Consider the following 18926-nt stretch of genomic DNA (forward strand, 5'->3'; position numbering starts at 1 on the left):
CGCTCTAGAGAAGGAAGACAATACATTCAATCAATAAAATAGAAAACATATCAGAAAAGGGGACTGAGAAGGACTGGGAGGTTAGAGAAGCTGCAGTCTTAAGATGGGAGAGAAGACCTCACTCAGAAGGTGGCATCTCAGCAAAGATGTGCATAAAGGAGGGATTCGCGCTGGTGTTGAAGCACAAGGAACAGCCAGCTCAGAGGCCCTGGTGGCTGGGACAGAGGGAGTGAAGGAAGGGGACTAGTAGATAAAGGTAGAGTTCATGGAGGGTCACGGAAGCCCCTGCAAGGAGTGACGTGATGGATTCATATTCAGTAATGGAGACTGCCTGGACAGTGAGTCAGCCTCTCCCCCAGGATCTTCCCAGGGCCAGAGCCCTTTAAAGAGTGGGACCTGAATTTAAAAAGAGAAAAGAAGGATGGGAGGAAGAAAGAAAGAAAGGGTGGGACCTGGCCACTGAGTGTGTTATCCCAGCAACTTCAGAGGCTGTGGCAAGAGGATCACAAGTTTGAGGCCAGTCTCAGCAACTTAGGGAAACCCTGTCTCAAACTAAAAAGGGCTGGAGAGGTAGCTCAGTAGGACAGCACCCCAGAACTGGGGGGTAAAAAAGTGGTACCTTTCAATCAAGACAAGGTACAAAATGTCAGAAGAAGAGCATAAAAGCAAGCTTGAAAGGTAGATGGAGAAGGCAGGTAAAAGCAGGTAGGCTTTGATGTGCCCGCCCGGTTTGGTCCAAGAGTGCGACCCCACCCCTTGGCACGCCCCCTCTTCCTGCCCTCCTTCCTCCCCACCTACACCCATGGTGTGGAACAGGTCTGTGCCTCTGCACGCAGCCTGGAATATGGAGAAGATAATGAGGCCGTCCCTCTGTGCAGGTGGGCCTCCTGCCCACAGAGCCCCTGCAAGTTGTCACGCTGAGATTTTTCCCTCCTTTGCCGCCTTCATGAGTCCTCTTCCCTAGGTCTCTTTAACTTGAGCTCATGAAGGTCCCAGGAAAGGGCAGGGCAAGGCCCTGCAAAACCGGCCCTGCCATGAATGTAAACAAAGGAACACAGTGATTACCTTGAAAGTAAGTGCTTGGTCACCAGCTGTTAGTGGTGGCCCTTTGTCATTTACGCACAGCACTAAAAATGGGGCTGGCGTTTGGGTGCTCACGTGTCTCTTTGCCTCACAGTGGGGAGGCCAGATTAATGGCGGGGACATCACAGGGTTCACATCGCACGCTGGCCACGGGGTTTGCTGGCACCCACCGTGCTACATATGCACCGTCTGCAACGAGGTCCTGGTGGATTTGTTCTACTTCTACCAAGACGGGAAGATCTACTGTGGCAGACACCACACCGAGTGCCCGAAGCCATGCTGTGCAGCCTGCGATGAGGTCAGAGCCCCTTGCTGGCCACCCCCTGGGCTGCATCACAGCCAAAGCTGGGCATGTAATTCTGTAGAAACCTACAGGCAACTCCACCTATGGAAGAAAACCACAGGGGACTCCACCCTCTCGCCTTAACCCTTTCAGGAGAGAAACCTCGCTGGGTGTGGTGACAGCACATCTGTCATCCCAGGGATTCAGGAAGCAGAAGCAGGAGGATGGCAAGTTCCAGGCCATCCTGGGCAACTTGGCAAGACTCTGTCTCAAAATTTAAAAATTTAAAAAGGTCTGGGGATGTAACTCGGTGGTACAGTTCCAGGTTTCAATTTTCTACAATGTCTGGGATTGTGACCCACTTTACTGAATGTGATCCAGCACATTTGCAAGGGGCATGTGATTGACCCTAGATCAATTCAGAACTCTTGAAATAAAAAAATAAAAATAAATAAATAAATAAAGGAGGCATTGTGCAGCTTTAGATTTCAGCCCAAATCCTAGGGAATGATATGGGGATGCCACTTGCCTAAGACTTGGTGGGAGGGGTTGGTTAGAGAAAAGAAGAAACTGGGTCACATTATTTGATGTACCCACTGTTTACAGATGCTCCAAGTGAAAATGCAGGGGTCAGGTGGATGCTCTGCCAGATAGATGGCCTGTGCATCTAACTTTAGGAAGTATCTGAATATGTTATGCCGGGCGAGAGTCAGAATAGAACATAAGTCCCCTACCTGGCATTCCCTCTCCCCAGAACCAGAGATAAGCCCAAGTGTGAGGTGTGGGTACAGGATAGAAAACCTGATTTAGCATGGAAAACTGGTAGCAGAAAGAGGAATGGTCTAAATCTGATCACTTTTATGAGAATCCTTTGGTCTTTGACCGAAGCTGCCTCCTGCACAGAGGTGTTTTACAGTCTGCCTGACCTTATAAACAGCAGTCTGGGAGGTAACACTCTCCTTTTGCCCTGGAACCCACGATCACATGGGTGTTTCTCTTATAAAACTGCCTAAAATGGATTCGCTTTTGCAGAGGGCATCTATAATCCGAGCAATTTGGGAGACTGAGGCAGGAGGACCACAAGTTTAAGGCCAGCCTCCACAACTTAGTGAGGCCCTAAGCAACTTACTGAGACTGCCTCAAAATAAAAAATTAAAAAGGGCTGGGGATGTGGCTCAGTGAATAAGCACCCCTAGCTTCTATCACCATGGTTCCAAATAATAATAATAATAATAATAATAATAATAATAATAATAATAATAATTTGGGTTCTAATGCCAATAGCAATGCACCAGAGGGACTCTATGAGCATATAGCTGGGGAACTGAATTCAGATCCAACTCTGTGATTCTGTACCACCTCTTTACCTTCCTGCCTCTGTTTCTACATCTGGAAATCCATGCTCATAAGGCAACTTTGGGTTCTCTAATGCCAAAGAGAATGTGATGATGGAAGGAAATGTACTTTGAAATTCGTGATGATTAAGATACAATTTGCATAGCATTAGGCTCCCCTTTGAAGGTATACAACTCGGTGGTTTTTAGTGTATTCATTGAGTCGTGTGATCATCACTACTATTTTAGGTCAGACCATTTTCATCACGTGAAAAGAAAGGCTGTATCCATTAGTAATCATTCTCCTCTTCCCAGGCCCTGACAGCTACTACTTAGCTCTCTGTCTCTCTGGATTTACATATTCTAGACATTTCATATTAATGAAGTAGTATAAAATAGAAGCATCTGGCTTCTTTCCCTTAGTATGATGTTTTCAGATAATGCATGTCGTAGTGTATATAAGTACTTCATTCCTTTTCATGTCTGAGTAACATCCAATTATATGTATGTTGCTTATCCATTGAGCAACTGATGAACATTTAAATGGTTTCTATTTTTAGCTATTATAAACAAAGCTACATGTGAACATTCATGTACAGATTCTAGGTATATTTTATTCTCTTGCATATGTATCTATCTAGGAATGGCATTGCTAGATCAGATGGTAATTCTAAGTTTGACTTTTTGAGAGAATGCAAAGCTCTTTTCAAAAACAGTTACACCATTTTGCATTCTTAGTATCAATGAATAAGGATTCTACTTCTTCATATCCCATTAATGTCTTTTTTTGTCTCGCCCATCTTTTTTAGTATAGACCTCCAGTATCTGAAGCAATATCACATTGAGGTTTTGATTCATGTTTTCATAACTACTAGTTATGCTGAGCATCTTTGTATGTGTTTATCATCTATTTGTATATTGTCTTTTTTGGAGATAAGTCTATGTAAATCCTTCGTGATTTTTTCAAATGGGTTACTTTTTTTCTTTACTCAGTTGTAAGTGTTCTTTATATAATATGGGTATTAGTCCCTTACCAGCTATATAATTTTGAAATATATTCTCCCACTTTATGGTTGTATTTTCATTTTTTCCCACATTTTTTATTGGTCCATTATACTTACAGTTGTACATATTGATGGGATTTATCATTACATATTTATACATGCACATGATGTAACAATATAATTTGGTCAATATCACTCCCCAGCATTTCCCCCCTCTTTCCTGCCTACCACCTCTTGATCTCTTTCCTCTACTGATCTCCCTTTCATTTTTAGGTGATCCACCCTCACATTTGGTTTCCTTTTTCCTGTCTAGATACTGCATGAGAGAAAACATAGAACCCTTAACATTCTAAGTTTGACTTATTTTGCTTAACATGATGGTCTCTAGTTCTACCCATATTCCTGAAAATGCCATGATTTTATTTTTCTTTACTGATACATAAAATCCCATTGTGTATGCATACCATATTTTCTTTATCCATTCATCCATTAAGACTTAGACTGGATCCATAACTTAGCTGTTGTGAATTGTGTTGCTATAAACATGGGTATACATGTATCACTGTAGTAAGATGACTTTAATTTTTCAAAGTAAACACTGAGAAGTGGTATAGCTGGGTCTGATAATGGTTCCATGCCTAGTCATTTGAGGAACCACCATGCTGATTTCCACAGTGGTTGTACTAATTTATAGTTACACCAATAGTGTAAAAATATTCCTTTTTCTTCACATCAGTTCTAGTATTGATTATGACATCATATTTTATTTTCTCAATGATGCCCTTCGAGGCATAGACTTTTTTTTCATTTTGATGGGATCTACTTTTTCTGTTTTCTATTTTGTTACTGATATGTTAGTGTCATATCTAAAAAATCATTGTTTTGTCTGAGAGCAAAAAAATTCTTTGTTTTTTTCTTCTAAATGTTTTATCATTTTTGCACTAATGTTTAGGTCTTTGATCCCTTTTCAGTTAATTTGTATGTATGGTTTGAGGTAGGGGTTTGAATTGATTCTTTTCTTGGGGATGGGTATCAGAGATTGAACTCAGGGTCACTTGACCACTGAGCCACATCCCCAGCTCTTTTTATTTTTTTATTTAGAGACAGGGTCTCACTGAGTTGCTTAGGACCTGGCTAAGTTGCTGTGTCCAGCTTTGAACTTGTGATCTTCCTGCCACAGCCTCCTGAACTGCTGGGATTACAAGGCGTGCGCCACTGTGCCTAGTCTGAATTGATTCTCTTAGATAAGATTGCCTGGTTTACCAGCCCAATTTGTTGAAGACACCATTCTTTCCCCATGGAATGGTCTTGGCACCCTTTAGACAATCTATTGGTCATTGACTATATGGATTGTTCCTGGACTCCCAATTCTATTCTGTTCATTTGCATGTCCCCCCTTATGCCAATGTCATGCTGGCTTGATTACTGTGGCTTGGCATTAAGTTTTCATAACAGTGCTTTGAAATTTAAAGCAGCTCATTGTCAGTGTTCAGAACACAAATGCTTTAGAGTGCTGGGTAGGAATTATAAATGAAACTAGCCCAACTGGAAGGCACTAGGGAGCAGTGAGAACTGTGACAAACTGGAGAATATGACACTCATCTGAAAGCAGCAACCGCTCTGCGTAGTTCCACCTTATCACCACTGTGCAGGAACAGAGAGTGAGCATGGGTCATTGTCATGTTTCAGGAGAGAAACCAGGATTCCAGGTCTTCACATGCTATCTTGCATTTCTCAAAATACTGCATAGTATCTCAATGAAACATGCGTATGGCCAATGTGATCATGAGCTGTCTGTTTTTCATTCTGCTTTATATTCTTTGGGACAAAACATTCTTTCACTTACTGAAATGTGGTTTTGTTAATCACAGGTCAGGCCAAGCACCGTGTTTAAGTGTGTTTTAGGCAAACCCAAGTGTGGGAACTGACACAGACACAGAACAAATGCACACACATGCTGGTTTTTGTTTAATGATTTGTGAGTGAGGCCTGGTTCCTTGCCCTTCTCATTTAGGGCCCCTGTAACTTTCCTCCTTAGAAATGTGTTTGGGAGACTGAGGCAGGAGGATCACAAGTTCAAAGCCAGGCTCAGCAACTTAGCAAGGCCCTGAGCAACTCAGCGAGACCCTGTCTCTAAATAAAATACAAAATAGGACTGGGGATGTGGCTCAGTGGTTGAGTGCCCCTGAGTTCAATCCCTGGCATCGAAATAAATAAATAAATAGGTAAATAAGTGTCCTCTCATGGCTGGGTCTCAGATGCTGACCATTTGACTTCTCCATCTCCAGATCATCTTTGCAGATGAATGCACAGAAGCGGAGGGCCGCCATTGGCACATGAAACACTTCTGCTGCTTCAAGTGCGAGACAGTGCTGGGCAGCCAGCGTTACATCATGAAGGAGGGAAGGCCCTACTGTTGCCACTGCTTCGAGTCCCTGTATGCCGAATATTGTGACACCTGTGCCCAACACATATGTAAGGCGGTGCTTGGCTCTCAACTTCTGTGGTGGGATCTCCTTTGTGTCTGTTATACTCAGAATTCCTTTGGTTGCAAGTAATAGAAACCCGATATATAGGAGCTTAAGTGAAAAAGGAAATATCTTGGCTCATGTTACTAGAAAAGCCAAGCAGTAGCTGGGCCCAGTGGCACATGCCTGTAATTCCAGTCACTTGGGAGGCTGAGGCAGGAGGATTGCGAGTTCAAAGCCAGTCTCAGCAACTCAGTGAGGCCCTGTCTCTAAATCAAATACAAAAAAGAGCTTGTGATGTGGCTCAGTGGTTAAGTGTCCCTGGGTCCAATCCCTGGTACCAAAAAAAAAAAAAAAAAAAAAAGAAAGCCAAGTAGTGTTGTAGCTTCAGGTAGGGATAGATCAAGGGTTCAAACAATGTCTGTTTTTTTTTTTCTGTGTCTCAACTGCTTGCCTCTGTCATCATTTGAGAATAAGCCATTTTCACATAATGTAGGGACTGTGGATCTTCCCGTTTTCAATTAATTTTCTCCAAATAATCTTATCAGTGTCAGGTGCAGTGATGTATACTATAATCCCAGTGACTCAGGAAGCTGAGGCAGGAGGATCTTAAGTTTGAGGCCAGCCTGGGAAACTTAGACCCTGTGTCAAAATAAAACAAAATAAAGGGCTGGGGGTACAGCTCAGTGATGGAACACCTGTGGGATTAGCTCTAGTACTGAAAGAAAAAAAAAAAGAGAGAGAAATATCTGACATCCATAAAAGGAAAGAAGGTTCTGGAGTGCTGTTCAGTGGTAGAATACTGATCTAGCATCTTCAAGGCCCTGCATTCAATAATAATAATAATAATAATAATAATAATAACAATCTTCTGAGATGGGATCATGTGCTTTTAGCCTGAGTTCCAGGGGAGAGGGAGAAGCTCAGAAGGAAGCAGAAATGGATGTCTCCTACCTCCCCCTTGGAAAACTTCAGGAATCAGCAGAGGTAGGAAAAAAAAATGGTCCTCCTGGTAGGGAAGGGAAATCGAGGAAGCCAAATGGCTCTTGGCAAGCATGTGTCCTTTCAAAAGGCGGCAAGAGCAAGGCAATGAGAACCTCATGCCGATTATCAGATGTAAACTCCCCAACCAGGAGGCAGGTCCGACATGGTGAAAATCATGTATCCTTTGCAAAATAATCAATTTGTTCAACGCTTCAGCACTGTTCTGGTTCAGGCTGCATGTGGCTGCTTCTTTCAGTTTGCCTTTTCTGGAAATTTGGGAAGGAGCCACCCTTTTGAGGAGGGGGAAAAAAATTGGCCATGGATGAATGTGCACGAGACCACAGCCTGATCTCCCTGAGGCTTCTGCAGCACCCAGGTTCTGTTCAGAAGCTGCCAGAGGTTACCTCGAGGGAGATGTGGAGCCGATTCATTGGGGAGCCCATTTTGACCCACTTAACAGGTCTTATTAGGACTAAAAAGAAGTGGTTTGTGTATTCGTTCATCAGAAGTGATGCAGTCATATGAAAAATTAGCTAGTGTTTCGACAGCTTCCTGTGCAGACAGAAGTCCCCACTTTGTGGACAGGGTGCCTGCTGCGTGCTCAGTGGGCATGCGTGGTTGGCCAGCCCTTTCCCACAGACTCGGGCCTGTTCCCCCGAGGCCTGTCCTGCTGCAGTTTGTCAGTCCAGGGATCAGCACTGCCGTGGAGACCTTTGGATGCTTTGCCTTTTGTGGGCTTGAGTGATGGCAGGCACCCTGTGCACTAAGCCCCTCAGTCGTCCCTCATAGCCTGACAGCTCATCACGTACCCAGGAACCCTCCTGTCCCACATGATCTAAACAGTCAAACACGTAGACTCCAGGGCCACACTGGGTTGCTGGAGGGAGGGAGGCAGCTGGCTAGGTCTGTGTCAAGGCCCGTGATAGAACATCTTGAGCCCAGCTGCTCACCTGGGCATTGAGTCTGCAGGTTGGCCCTTGCTCAGATGAGAGGGGTGAGTGTCAGAGAAACAATCTACAGCAGTGTCACCTCCTCCCATTGGGATCTCCATCTCCTTCCCTTTCCATGGAGGCTTAAAGTCCCTCCAGAAGCTGCCCCTTAGAATTTGCACCCAACAGCTTGGGGTTGGGGGAGAGAAGACATCTCTGCCACTTGATCATGTCCGCCTCTTTCAGCAACGCAGGGCTTCTGTTGGTCTTCTCTTTTCCTTTGCTCTCAAATCCATAAAAGGCATCATGTTTGAGCAGAAAAGGGAACCGCTGTGGCCTACAGTGTGCTTGCTGCTATTGTTAAATGGCTCTCCCTGGGGTTTCTTTTGAAATCCACTTTTCTGCAAAGCCTCATCTTCTTGCAACAGCACAAGCCTGTTCTGTGTATCATGCATACCTCGGTCGCCAGTGCTGTACCTCTGACCATACTGTATAAATATTCCATATTTATCCAGCTGCAAGGAGCAGACCCTGCATCAGGTAGGCATTGCCAGGGCAACAGTACTCCTGCCTGCACATAGCAGAGTAAACAGTCCTATAAACAGACCGGGGCTGTGGCAGCAGTAGACACATACACCCTCGGAAAAGAGCTTGAAAGGGCTTAGACAGGGAATTAAAAAAAGGAATGCTTAGATGCTGAACGCAGAGCCCTTTTCCAGATGTTGTGAGTTCAGGAGCAGTGCAGAGGACCATCTGACATCACTGATGTTTATCAGACACCGAGTCCTGCTGCCTTCTGGGCTGCTTCATGACAGGCCTCCCTCTGCTCCCTACCCAAGCCCATCCTTCTCTGAGACCCCCATCCCAAGGAATGAGGCCCCTGCTGATTCTAAGAATCCTGGAAAACAGTTGGAGGAACACACAGACCAAAGGATGTGCACTCGTGGTATACCTCTAGCAGGGAGTGGACGGGGCCGCAGCTCCCTGGGGTGCTGGGCTGAGTAGCTGCTCAAAGCCAAGGATTTGGGGAGGCTGGGGTTGTCAGCCTGCACCCTGGGGACCCTTGGCTGTGAGAGAGAGAGGCAAAAGGAGGAGCAGGAAGAAGACCACGTGGCCTCAGGGTTTGTTCTTAGACTGCATCAAGGCAGTGACCCTCAGCAAAGAGGGAGACAGGCTTTCAGGCCTAATAAAAATAAAAGAACAATTAAGAAGAGGTAACAGGTTCAGGTCTATGGACTCAGTAAAAATCCTCAAAAGCACCCTCCAAAATAAGAACTGAGATTTTCCCCACTGTACTGTTGAGCCCCAGGCACAGAAAACTGAAGTCACTTGCCTAGGGTCACACAGCCGGAAAGCAGAAGAGCTTAAATCTGAACCCAAACAGATGGTCTTCAGCAGCCTAAGAAGCCACTGGAGTGGGGTAGAGCAAGGGATGTGAACCTGGATTGCCTCAGTCCCAAAGCCTCACTGTTAACTAGTACAGAAAGGTCACCTGCTTCCTCCTACCAGGGGCAAATGTGAGTGGAGCCACAGCCCTGGGGAAGAATGGGTGCAGCCTCGGAAGTGTGGGTGGAGCCAGGGTGCTGAGTAAGTGTGGACGGTGCCTTGACCCTGAGGAAGTGTGGTTGGAGCCTTGGCGCTGGTTCCTCTGCTTCTAGCCACGCCCCAGTCCATCCTCCCTCACCCCACTTGGGAACCTGGTGCAGAAGCAGATGTGGTTGTCCCTGCCCCCATAAAATTCCCCTCTTAGTCTCTAGGGCCAGGCACAGATGAAGAAATGCTTTCAGTTTGAGGAAGAGCTAATAAGAAAAGAATTTGCCCCTGCCTCTCTGTCCCCAGGCTCCAATGACACAGAAGTGAGCAGAGGAGAGGAAAGGGAAGGGAAGAGACTGCTTTGCATGCACCTCTTCTGCCCTTGCTTTCCCCTCAGTTTCTCATTACTGCCTCTCTAGACAAGTCTCCAGAATCATCCCTTCAAAGGCCAGGCTCAGGAACTCTTGGCCACTGAAGATGGAGCCTTGGGTTGACTCTGGCTCCCTGGGGAGGCTTGACATTATGCACTAGGTGTGGGGCCCCCAGCATTTCCCACTTCCATTCTACTAGATAATCAGCTGCTGCAAAGAGAAAAAAAAAAAACCCACTGTCCTGTGGCACTCCTAACCACAGCCCACTGACCTAGTGCAGGTCATGTGCATGCCCCCAATCAGTCCCTGAGAAATAGGGACAGACAGGTTTACTGGCCAGGGTTGGGTCCAAGGGTAGCTTTAGCCCCACCCCAAGATCATGGCATGAGAATATCAGGGAGATTAAGTTCCACACCAGAAGAGGGCAGGGGAGTTGACAAGAGGCAAGGACATTAGGGGTTGTGCCAGGCTGTCCTGTGCTCAGGGTGCCCAGATGGTACAAACCAGGTAGATTCCCATCTCCTGAGGAATCTCGCTTCTCCCTTTCCTGATGACGTTAAGGGAAGGGTGTGCATGCCCATGGAGGATGTGTCTTTCACAAACCAGGTCCAATGTTTTCCCTACCTAGAGCAGCCTTTTTAAATCAAGAATTAAAGGCCACACTTTTTTCCTTTCTGCTGTTCATCAGCATTTTGTCACTGTGACCAAAATACCTGACAAGAAAAATTTAGAGGAGGAAAAATGTATCTTGGCTCACAGTTTCAGAGGTTCAGTTCATGGTTAGCCAAATCCATTGCTCTGGGCCCAAGTGAGGCAGAACATCATGGTGGAAGGGTGTGGTGGAGGAAAGCAGTTCAGGACATGGTAGCCAGAGAGGGGTAGTATGGAGCCAGGGGGATGAGATACAATACCCAAATACAGGCCCCAGTGGCCTGTTTCCTCCAGCCACACCCCACCTGCCCACAGTTACCACCTAGTACAGTCGACATTTCAAATCCTTAACCCATCAAATGGATTAATCCACTGATGAGTGGATTCACAGCTAATCCATGGCTGCCCTAATCATTTCACCTCTGAACATTCCTGCATTATCTAACTTAAGTTTTGGGGGAATACTGCATATCCAAACCAAAACACGCTGCCTCAGTATATCTGGTCTTCTATAACAGCATAACATAGAGTGGGTAGCTTCTAAACAACACACGTGTATTTCTCAGGTTAATGGAGATGGGGAAGTCTGAGGCCAAGGCCCTGGCAAATTTGGTGTCTGGTGAGAACCCACTTTCTGATTCTTAGATGATGCCTTCTTGCTGTGTCCTACAGAGCAGGAGAGACAAGCAAACCCCTTTGGGTCTCTTTTATGAGGGTACTCTCCCCATGCATGAGGGCAGAACCCTCATGACCTAATTCCCTCTTGAAAGGCCTCCTAATCTAGTCACCTGGGGGGTAGGATTTCAACATAGGAACTTGGAGGGGAGACATACATTTAGATCATACCACTCCTGTGACTTACCCACTGGAGGACGTACACCCGACATGGGATTCAGTTCGTTCATTTACTATAGGAGGAGCCCTGTCATGCAGTGGGCCATGTTCTAGGTCCTGGAGATGCCACAGAAACATAATGATCCTATCCCCATAAAGCATCACTCTTAGTGTCAGAGAGAAATACTAAAGCACTGTGCCCCTGTAGTGATGCATCTGGCAGTATTGATGCTGTGAAGAGGAAGATAGCAGGGAAGGGTGGAGAGTGTGGAGGGCTGCCACCGTGGACATTGTAGACATGTAGACTTCTCCAAGGAGTGGCATTGAGCTGAAGCCTAATGTGAGTGAAGGGGACAGGATTTGTGTCATGGTTAGGAGTAAGACTTCTGGGTACAGGTCTCATCTCTGATTCCATTATATTACCTTTGGTACCTGCACCTTCATTTTCCTCATCTGAAAAATGGGAATAGTAATACAAACACGCGAGGCACAGCAGTACATGCCTATAATCCCAGAAAGTCAGGAGGCTAAGGCAGGAGGATCACAAGTTAGAGGCCAGCCTCTGCAATGTAGTGAGACCCTCAGCAACTTAATGAGACCCTACCTCAAAATATAAATAAAAAGGACTGGGGGTATAGTTCATTGGTAGAGCACCCCTGGTACAATCCCTAGTAACAAAATAATAATAATAGTAATATAAACCTATATCAAACAGTTATCAGTTGAATGATTAAAGGAGTTTATGTGTGTGTATATATATATGTATATATATATATATATATATATATTATATATGTGTAAAATGCCTAAGGCATTGCTTTTTCATTTTTGTATTATTACAGGTTGAGGATCCCTTGTCTGAAATCCTTGGTCCCCCAAGTGTTTCAAATTTTAGATTTTTTTCAGATTTTGGAATGTTCATATATATATAAATGAGATACTATGGGAATGAGACCCAGGCCTAGACACAGAATTCATTGGGGTTTCCTACACCTTAAACACATAGTCTGAAGATAATTTTATACTTTATTTGTAATTATTTTGTGTACAAAGTCAAGTTTCATTATATGGTACCAAGTTGACACTCAAGAAGTCTCAGGCTTTGGGGCATTTTGATTTTGGATTTTTGGATTAGGGATGTGCAACCTGTATTACTGTTAGTTTGGGGAAAATGTATCCTAGGCAGAATTCATGGATGGGCTTTTTTTTTTTTTTTTTTTTTTTTTGGTATTGGGATTGAACTCAGGGACACTGAACCACTGAGCCACATCCCCAGCCTATTTCTGTATTTTATTTAGAGACAGGGTCTCACTGAGTTGCTTAGCGCCTTGCCTTGCTGTTACCAAGCCTGGCTTTGAACTCGCGCTCCTCCTGCCTCAGCCTCACCAGTTGCTGGGACTACAGGCCTGCACCACAGCTCCCGGCTATGTTTTGCTACATTATTCTTCTGCATCCTGAGTCAGCCCAGGTTGCATTTGATGGTGGTGCTGCAATGGTCGGAGTAGCTCCTCAGCCTCTTCCCTGTCTCTTACTTCTCCAGGGATCGACCAAGGTCAGATGACCTACGACAGCCAGCACTGGCAAGCAACGAAACCTGCTTTTGCTGTGCTCACTGTAAGAAGTCCCTCCTGGGGCGTCTGTTCCTCCCAAAGCAGAGGCAGATATTCTGCTCCCGGGCCTGCAGTGCCGGCGAGGACCCCCCAATGGCTCTGACTCGTCGGATTCCGACTTCCAGAACCCCAGAGCCAAGGAGTCCTGGCGCAGCGCCAAAATCACCAAGAATAAGGGGAAGAAAGAGGAGGCCGTGCTGAACCAGCACATCCAGCTACAGGTCAGTTCCAACCGACTCTCGGCCAACGTGGACCACCTGTTGCTGCAGATGGACCTGCTCAGTCTGTCCAGCCAGATGCCCAGTCTCAACCGGGACCCCATCTGGAGGAGCTGCGATGAGCCCTACCATTACGGGAACAAGATGGAGCAGAACCAGTCCCAGAGCCCTCTGCAACTGCTGAGGCAGTGCAACATCAGGACTTCCTACAGTCCAGGAGGGCAGGCAGCTGGGGCCCAGCCCTACGTGTGGCCCAAGCACTTCAGCAACCCCAAGCGGAAGTCGTCCCTGGCCATGAAGGGACATGGCAGTAGCTTCATCAAGGACTGTCAGGAGGACTATCACCCAGCGAGGCTCAGGTCCCAGGAGAGCTACAGCGATATGTCCATTCAAAGCTTCAGTGAGCCCCGAGGCAGCATCCAGGTCCCCAAGTACGAGGAGGAGGAGGAAGGGGGCATTTCCACTCAGCAGTGTCGCACCCGCCGTCCCATCAGCTCCCTGAAATAATCAGAGGACATGACGCCCACAGAGCAGACCCCGTGAGGCTCCATGGAGTCGCTGGCCCTGTCTAATGCCACAGGTAGGTTCTGGTGCCCTGGAAGGAGCGGAGCGATCTCCGGTGACTGACGGCCAGTCCTGGGGACCTGAGGTGGTTCCCCCATGCGTCCTCCCCCAGCATGCTCCTGGGACGTCAGTCCGCATTTCGGGGGGAGTCAGATCTGGATGCCGGAGATGTGAGATGGTGGAGGGGATCCGAGGAGGCGCCGAGTGAGGGGCCCTGTCTCCTGGAGGGTGGAATGGACCAGCGTCAGTTCAGGCCTGGCATTGCCGCCATGCCTCGGTCCTTGGCGCTGGGCTGCTGGGGAGTGGCTGGAGGGGAGGTCTCGGCGTGGGCCTGGGTAGGCAGCTCCCATTGGCCAGAGTGGTCTCTCGGCAACAGGGGCAGCTGGGAGCAGATGGCAGTGTGCAGCAGTCCCCCAGGTGTCCCAGCCTGGTGTTGCACACGGATTCCAAGTCTGTTCTCAACCCCAGGGCCTCACAGGGAGCTGATCTGAATGCGCAGATAAGGACCCCAGCAGCCCCTGTGGACAGGGCCAAGGAGGAGCTGGCAGGAGGAGAATGACAGAGGTGGTAGGCGGGGGAGAAAGCTCCTGTCACGGGTGCTCTCTGCAGCAAGGTTGTCCGGCTGGGTTGTGAAGCTCAGGTATTCGGTCCACTCACCCTGCGATCAGGATTGGCTGGCGTTGCTGCCACCATCAAGTTCATGGTCAGGGCTCATCCTATCCAGCAGGCTGCAGACCAGCTGAGGCACAGAACTGACATGGCCAGTCACCAGCCGGCAGGCTGGGTGTCCCTTATGCTTGGCAGGACCACGCCTTGGTCCACAGTGGACTGAAAATAAAGCCAACTGGTCCCACATCATGAAAGCTTGAGGGGAGCTGTTTTAAGATGCACCAAGTCCATCTGTCCCTTTAGGGATGGGAAACCAGGGCCATACACTGACCCCTTACAGTATCCTCCCATGGTCAAAGGCATGGGCCAGTGATTGCAATAAGCTTGTGTGTCTGCCCCACCCAAAGGGGACAGCCACCACTCAGCTCCCCCTGCCATGTGCAGGAATATATATATATTTTTTATTTAGCTAACATTTATATCACTCTCACTAATGCCAAACATGATTCTAGGCAGACTAGAGATATCAGTTTCTTTCATTAACTTGTCAGAACACTCTAAGGGGAGTATATTAGGATTCTCTTTTCAGAGTTGAAGAAACTAAAAAAACAGAGAGGTCAAGGGATTTGCCCAAAGTCACCCAGTTTCTCAGGGCTGGAGCTGGGATTTGCACCACACATTGCTATACTCTTAGTCCCATTAGGCTGCTAACCCCACCTGAGCCACATCTTATCAGATCTTCCAGTTTTTCTAAGCATGGTTACAAACATGGATTTAAAAAAAAAAGTGTAATCTACTTAAACCTTGTGCTAGACAGACTGAACCTATTTCTGAGTCTTAGGATGTCTAGACAGTGTGTTTTACCTTTTATCTCCTCTCAGCTGCTTTCACATCTGTGTTCCCATTTGTCCCAGAGGACAAAAAGCAGATAGCCACAGGGTGCAGTAGTGCATACTTGTAATCCCATTGACTCTGGAGGCCCAGGCAGGAGGATCGAGAGTTCAAAGCCAGCCTCAGCAACTTAGCGAGGTTGTAAGCAACTCAGTGAGATCCTGTCTCTAAATAAAAAAAATATGAAGGGCTGTGGATATGGCTCAGTGGTTAAGCACCCCTGGGTTCAATCCCTGGTACCAAAAAGAAAGAAAGAAAGAAAAGAAAGAAAAAAAAAAAGGCAGATATCCTTACCCCTGTGTTTCAGATTTAAAAAAAACAAAAAACAAAAAACAAAAAAAAACAAAAACAAAATATAAAACCAAAAACAAACGAGGCCCTCATGGCAAGGCGGCCTCCCTGATGTGGTAGAAGTGAGCAATTAGTGCAGAATGAGGACTGCCTGGCTTCCAGCCCAGGCTGTGATATTCTCGAAAGATTTATGTGCTGTAATTATTTAAGAGGCCAGCAGATAGATATGTACCTCAGCCTCTGCAGCAGAGTGCCTGAGTTTCTCAGAGCTGGACTGCCTGCATGAAACATGGCCTCTGGGGCCTCTCGGGAGCCCCTGGAGGAGGGCTCAGAGTGAGCCCCAGAGGCGACCTTTAAACCAGCCCCCTGGTTTAAAGGTGCTGATGTATGCCTGCCTCTGAGGACAGATGTGCCTGGGTCTAGTTGGTATTGCCTCATGTTGGGCCTGGTGAGGAGGGAAACCAGGAGGGCTCAAGGTTGGGAAACCTTGGAAAATCCAAGTGAGAAGAAATGTCCCATCTTTCCTTCCAAGGAAGAGATCACGGAGCTATTTAGCCTCATGATTTTCTGTGAATGCTTGTGCAAAGTAACTAAAGCCCCTTCACCTCAGATTTTTGGGACAACCCTGAGTCATGTCTGAGAAAAGCCAGGCATGGTGGCGCACATCTGAAATCCCAGTTATGAGGGAGGCCGAGGCAGGAGGATCACAAGTTGGAGGCCAGCCTCAGCAACTTAGTGAGACCCTGGTTCAAAATTGAAGGGACCAAGGATGTAGCTCAGTGCAAAAGCATTCCTGTGTTCAATCCCTAGTGCCCGCCCCAAAAAAAAGAAGAAGAAGAAGGAGAAGAAATTCCTAATTTCAGCACTGTCTAGCAGGGCCGCACGGGCCACATGTGGCTATTGAAATTAAATTAATTAAAATTAAGTGAAATGAACATTTTAGGTCATCAATTATACTAGCAACATTTCAAGTGCTCAAGAGCAAAGGGCTGAATTTGAATTTCATTTAATATTCATTAGTTTAAATTACTTAAGCCACCTGGGGCTAATGGCAGCCCTTTTGGACCTTGCACATGACTTAATTGAGCTGATGGAGTGGATACAATAGTGACACATCTTTAATCTCTGTGGATGTTCTCAAGTGAGTCCTCGGTTCAGATCTACCTTTGTCCATAGGAAATTGTGTGACCTTAAACAGATCACTTAAGTTCTCTAAGACTCCATTTCCTCATGCCTGGAATTTGGTGACTGATGACACTTTCTGTGTAGGGACTTGGTGAGAATCAAATCATAAATGTATTTAATTTCATTGATAAGGTCTTGACACACCTGACCTTCTGTACTGGCTACGTGATACTTTTTATTACTAATTCTTTCTCCTCCCAAACATACTGCTCTTGATTTGAGCTACAGATTTCTCCCAGTGTCCATCAGCTGTGCAGATTTGCATTTGGAGTTTAAAAATACTCTTGCAGTCTCCTCTTCCCAAACCAGCTCCAGAAGAACATGAAGAGCAAGGAATTGAAGAAATGTCTTTTTAAAATTTTTTTGGTACCAGGCATTGAACCCAGAGGTGCCTAATCACTGAACCACATCCACAGCCCTTTTTAGACTATATTTTGAGACAGGGTCTTGCCAGCTTGCTTTAGGGCCTCACTAAGTTGCTGAGGCTGGCCTCAAACTTGTGATCCTCCTGCCTCAGCCTCCTGAGCCACTGGGATTACAGAATATCTTCTGTGTCCTTGTGTTTCTATGGACTGTTCAGACAGGACCATGTGGAAGAAAAGAGTGTAGCTCATATTTTCAGCTGAGGTTTCCCGCAGGCCGAGCCTGAGTCAGGGTCTGAATGCCTGTGATGGTTTCCCTGTGGAGCAGAGTTGATCCTGCTCCATGCACTTCTGCACCAAGGAGGCAGTGTTAAGCAGACTTGGAAAGTGATCTTTTTGCTGCAGGTCCTCACTGTTGCATTTGAATCTTGCTAGAAAATTCGGCCATATTTGGAGAGGCAGCAGCATTCTGAACTGCCTGCTCTTCTTCAGATCCTGGAGTCACGACCTTACAAGTGACCTGAGTGTGTCCCGAAGGTTAGGGAAAACACCTTGGTCCCTCCTCTGACCTAGGCTTCAGAATAATGGAACTTTTTTTTTCTCTTTTTTCCTCCCATACTCAGTGACTTGTGTTACTGACCAAGTCTGTTGTGTTTAATCTGGCGTGAATCATGCGCTTTCTGTGGGCAGAGTTTTTCCTTAGAACCAATCTGGAGAAGCAGATAGCTCAAGCAGCTAGCCAGACTCCCAGCTGGGCCTTGGCACCTCTCAGTTTGTTTAGTACTGGGAGCGCATAGTCCTTTCTCCTTGGAAAACACAGCCCTCCCTCCTGCTGGCCCAGCATGAGGCAGGCAGACTCAGCCACCATTCACCCCACCTCTGCCTGGGGGGCCTTGCAAAAGCTCTTTAACCCTGCTGATCCCTGGAGGGGCCTCTAAAGGAGCCCAGAGCCTGGATGATCCTGGTCTTAAAAATAACATAGACTCCCACAGTGACCCACGCCTATAATCCTAGCAGCTTGGGAGGCTGAGGCGGGAGGATTGCAAGTTCAAGGCCAGCCTCAGCAATTTAGCAAGGTCCTAAGCAACTTAGTGAGACCCTGTCTCCAAATAAAATATTAAAAGGGCTGGGGATGTAGCTCAGTGGTTAAGCACCCCTGGGTTCAATCTCTGTCCCCCCCAAAAAAACACAACAAAAATAGTAACCGAGGAGAAATTCACACTGTGTGCCAATCATGTACTGCATAGGGTTCTGAGCACTTTACACAATCACACTTAATCCTTCCCGCATCCCTGGAGGTAGGCTTAGGCCACAGCCCTTGGAAGTGGAGGATCAGGACTCAAACCAGGGAATTTCATCTCTAAGCCCATGCCCGACCTCCAGACTATGACAGAAGGGCCTGGCTATAGTGTAGATGCTGTTGCTGCTGCAGCTGGTCATAGGTGATGCCGATGGTCCCAGTGGACCTGGGACTGTGAACCCACATGCCGACGCCTTCACACAGAACGTCTCTCTACATCTTCCCAACAGCCCTCTCAGTCTAACGTACCCATTTCTCAGATGAGTACACTAAGGTTCATAGAACCCTGTGACCTCCCTGTGGTCACCACAGGTGGCCAGAACTGGAACCCTGGTGTGACAGACTGCAGAGCCCAGGCTCTGAGACAGGTGCAGATGGCCCAGCATCAGTGCCTGGTCAGATGGGCAGGGCCAGTGGAGACT

General features: G+C 46.9%; 1 pseudogene; it reads left to right on the forward strand.

Annotated features, from left to right (window-relative positions):
- LOC124974039 (prickle-like protein 2) overlaps window positions 1-18926 on the forward strand; it is a 695630-nt pseudogene that overhangs the window by 10532 nt on the left and 666172 nt on the right.

This window comes from Sciurus carolinensis, unplaced genomic scaffold (assembly GCF_902686445.1).
Source record: "Sciurus carolinensis unplaced genomic scaffold, mSciCar1.2, whole genome shotgun sequence".
Lineage (NCBI taxonomy): Eukaryota > Metazoa > Chordata > Mammalia > Rodentia > Sciuridae > Sciurus > Sciurus carolinensis.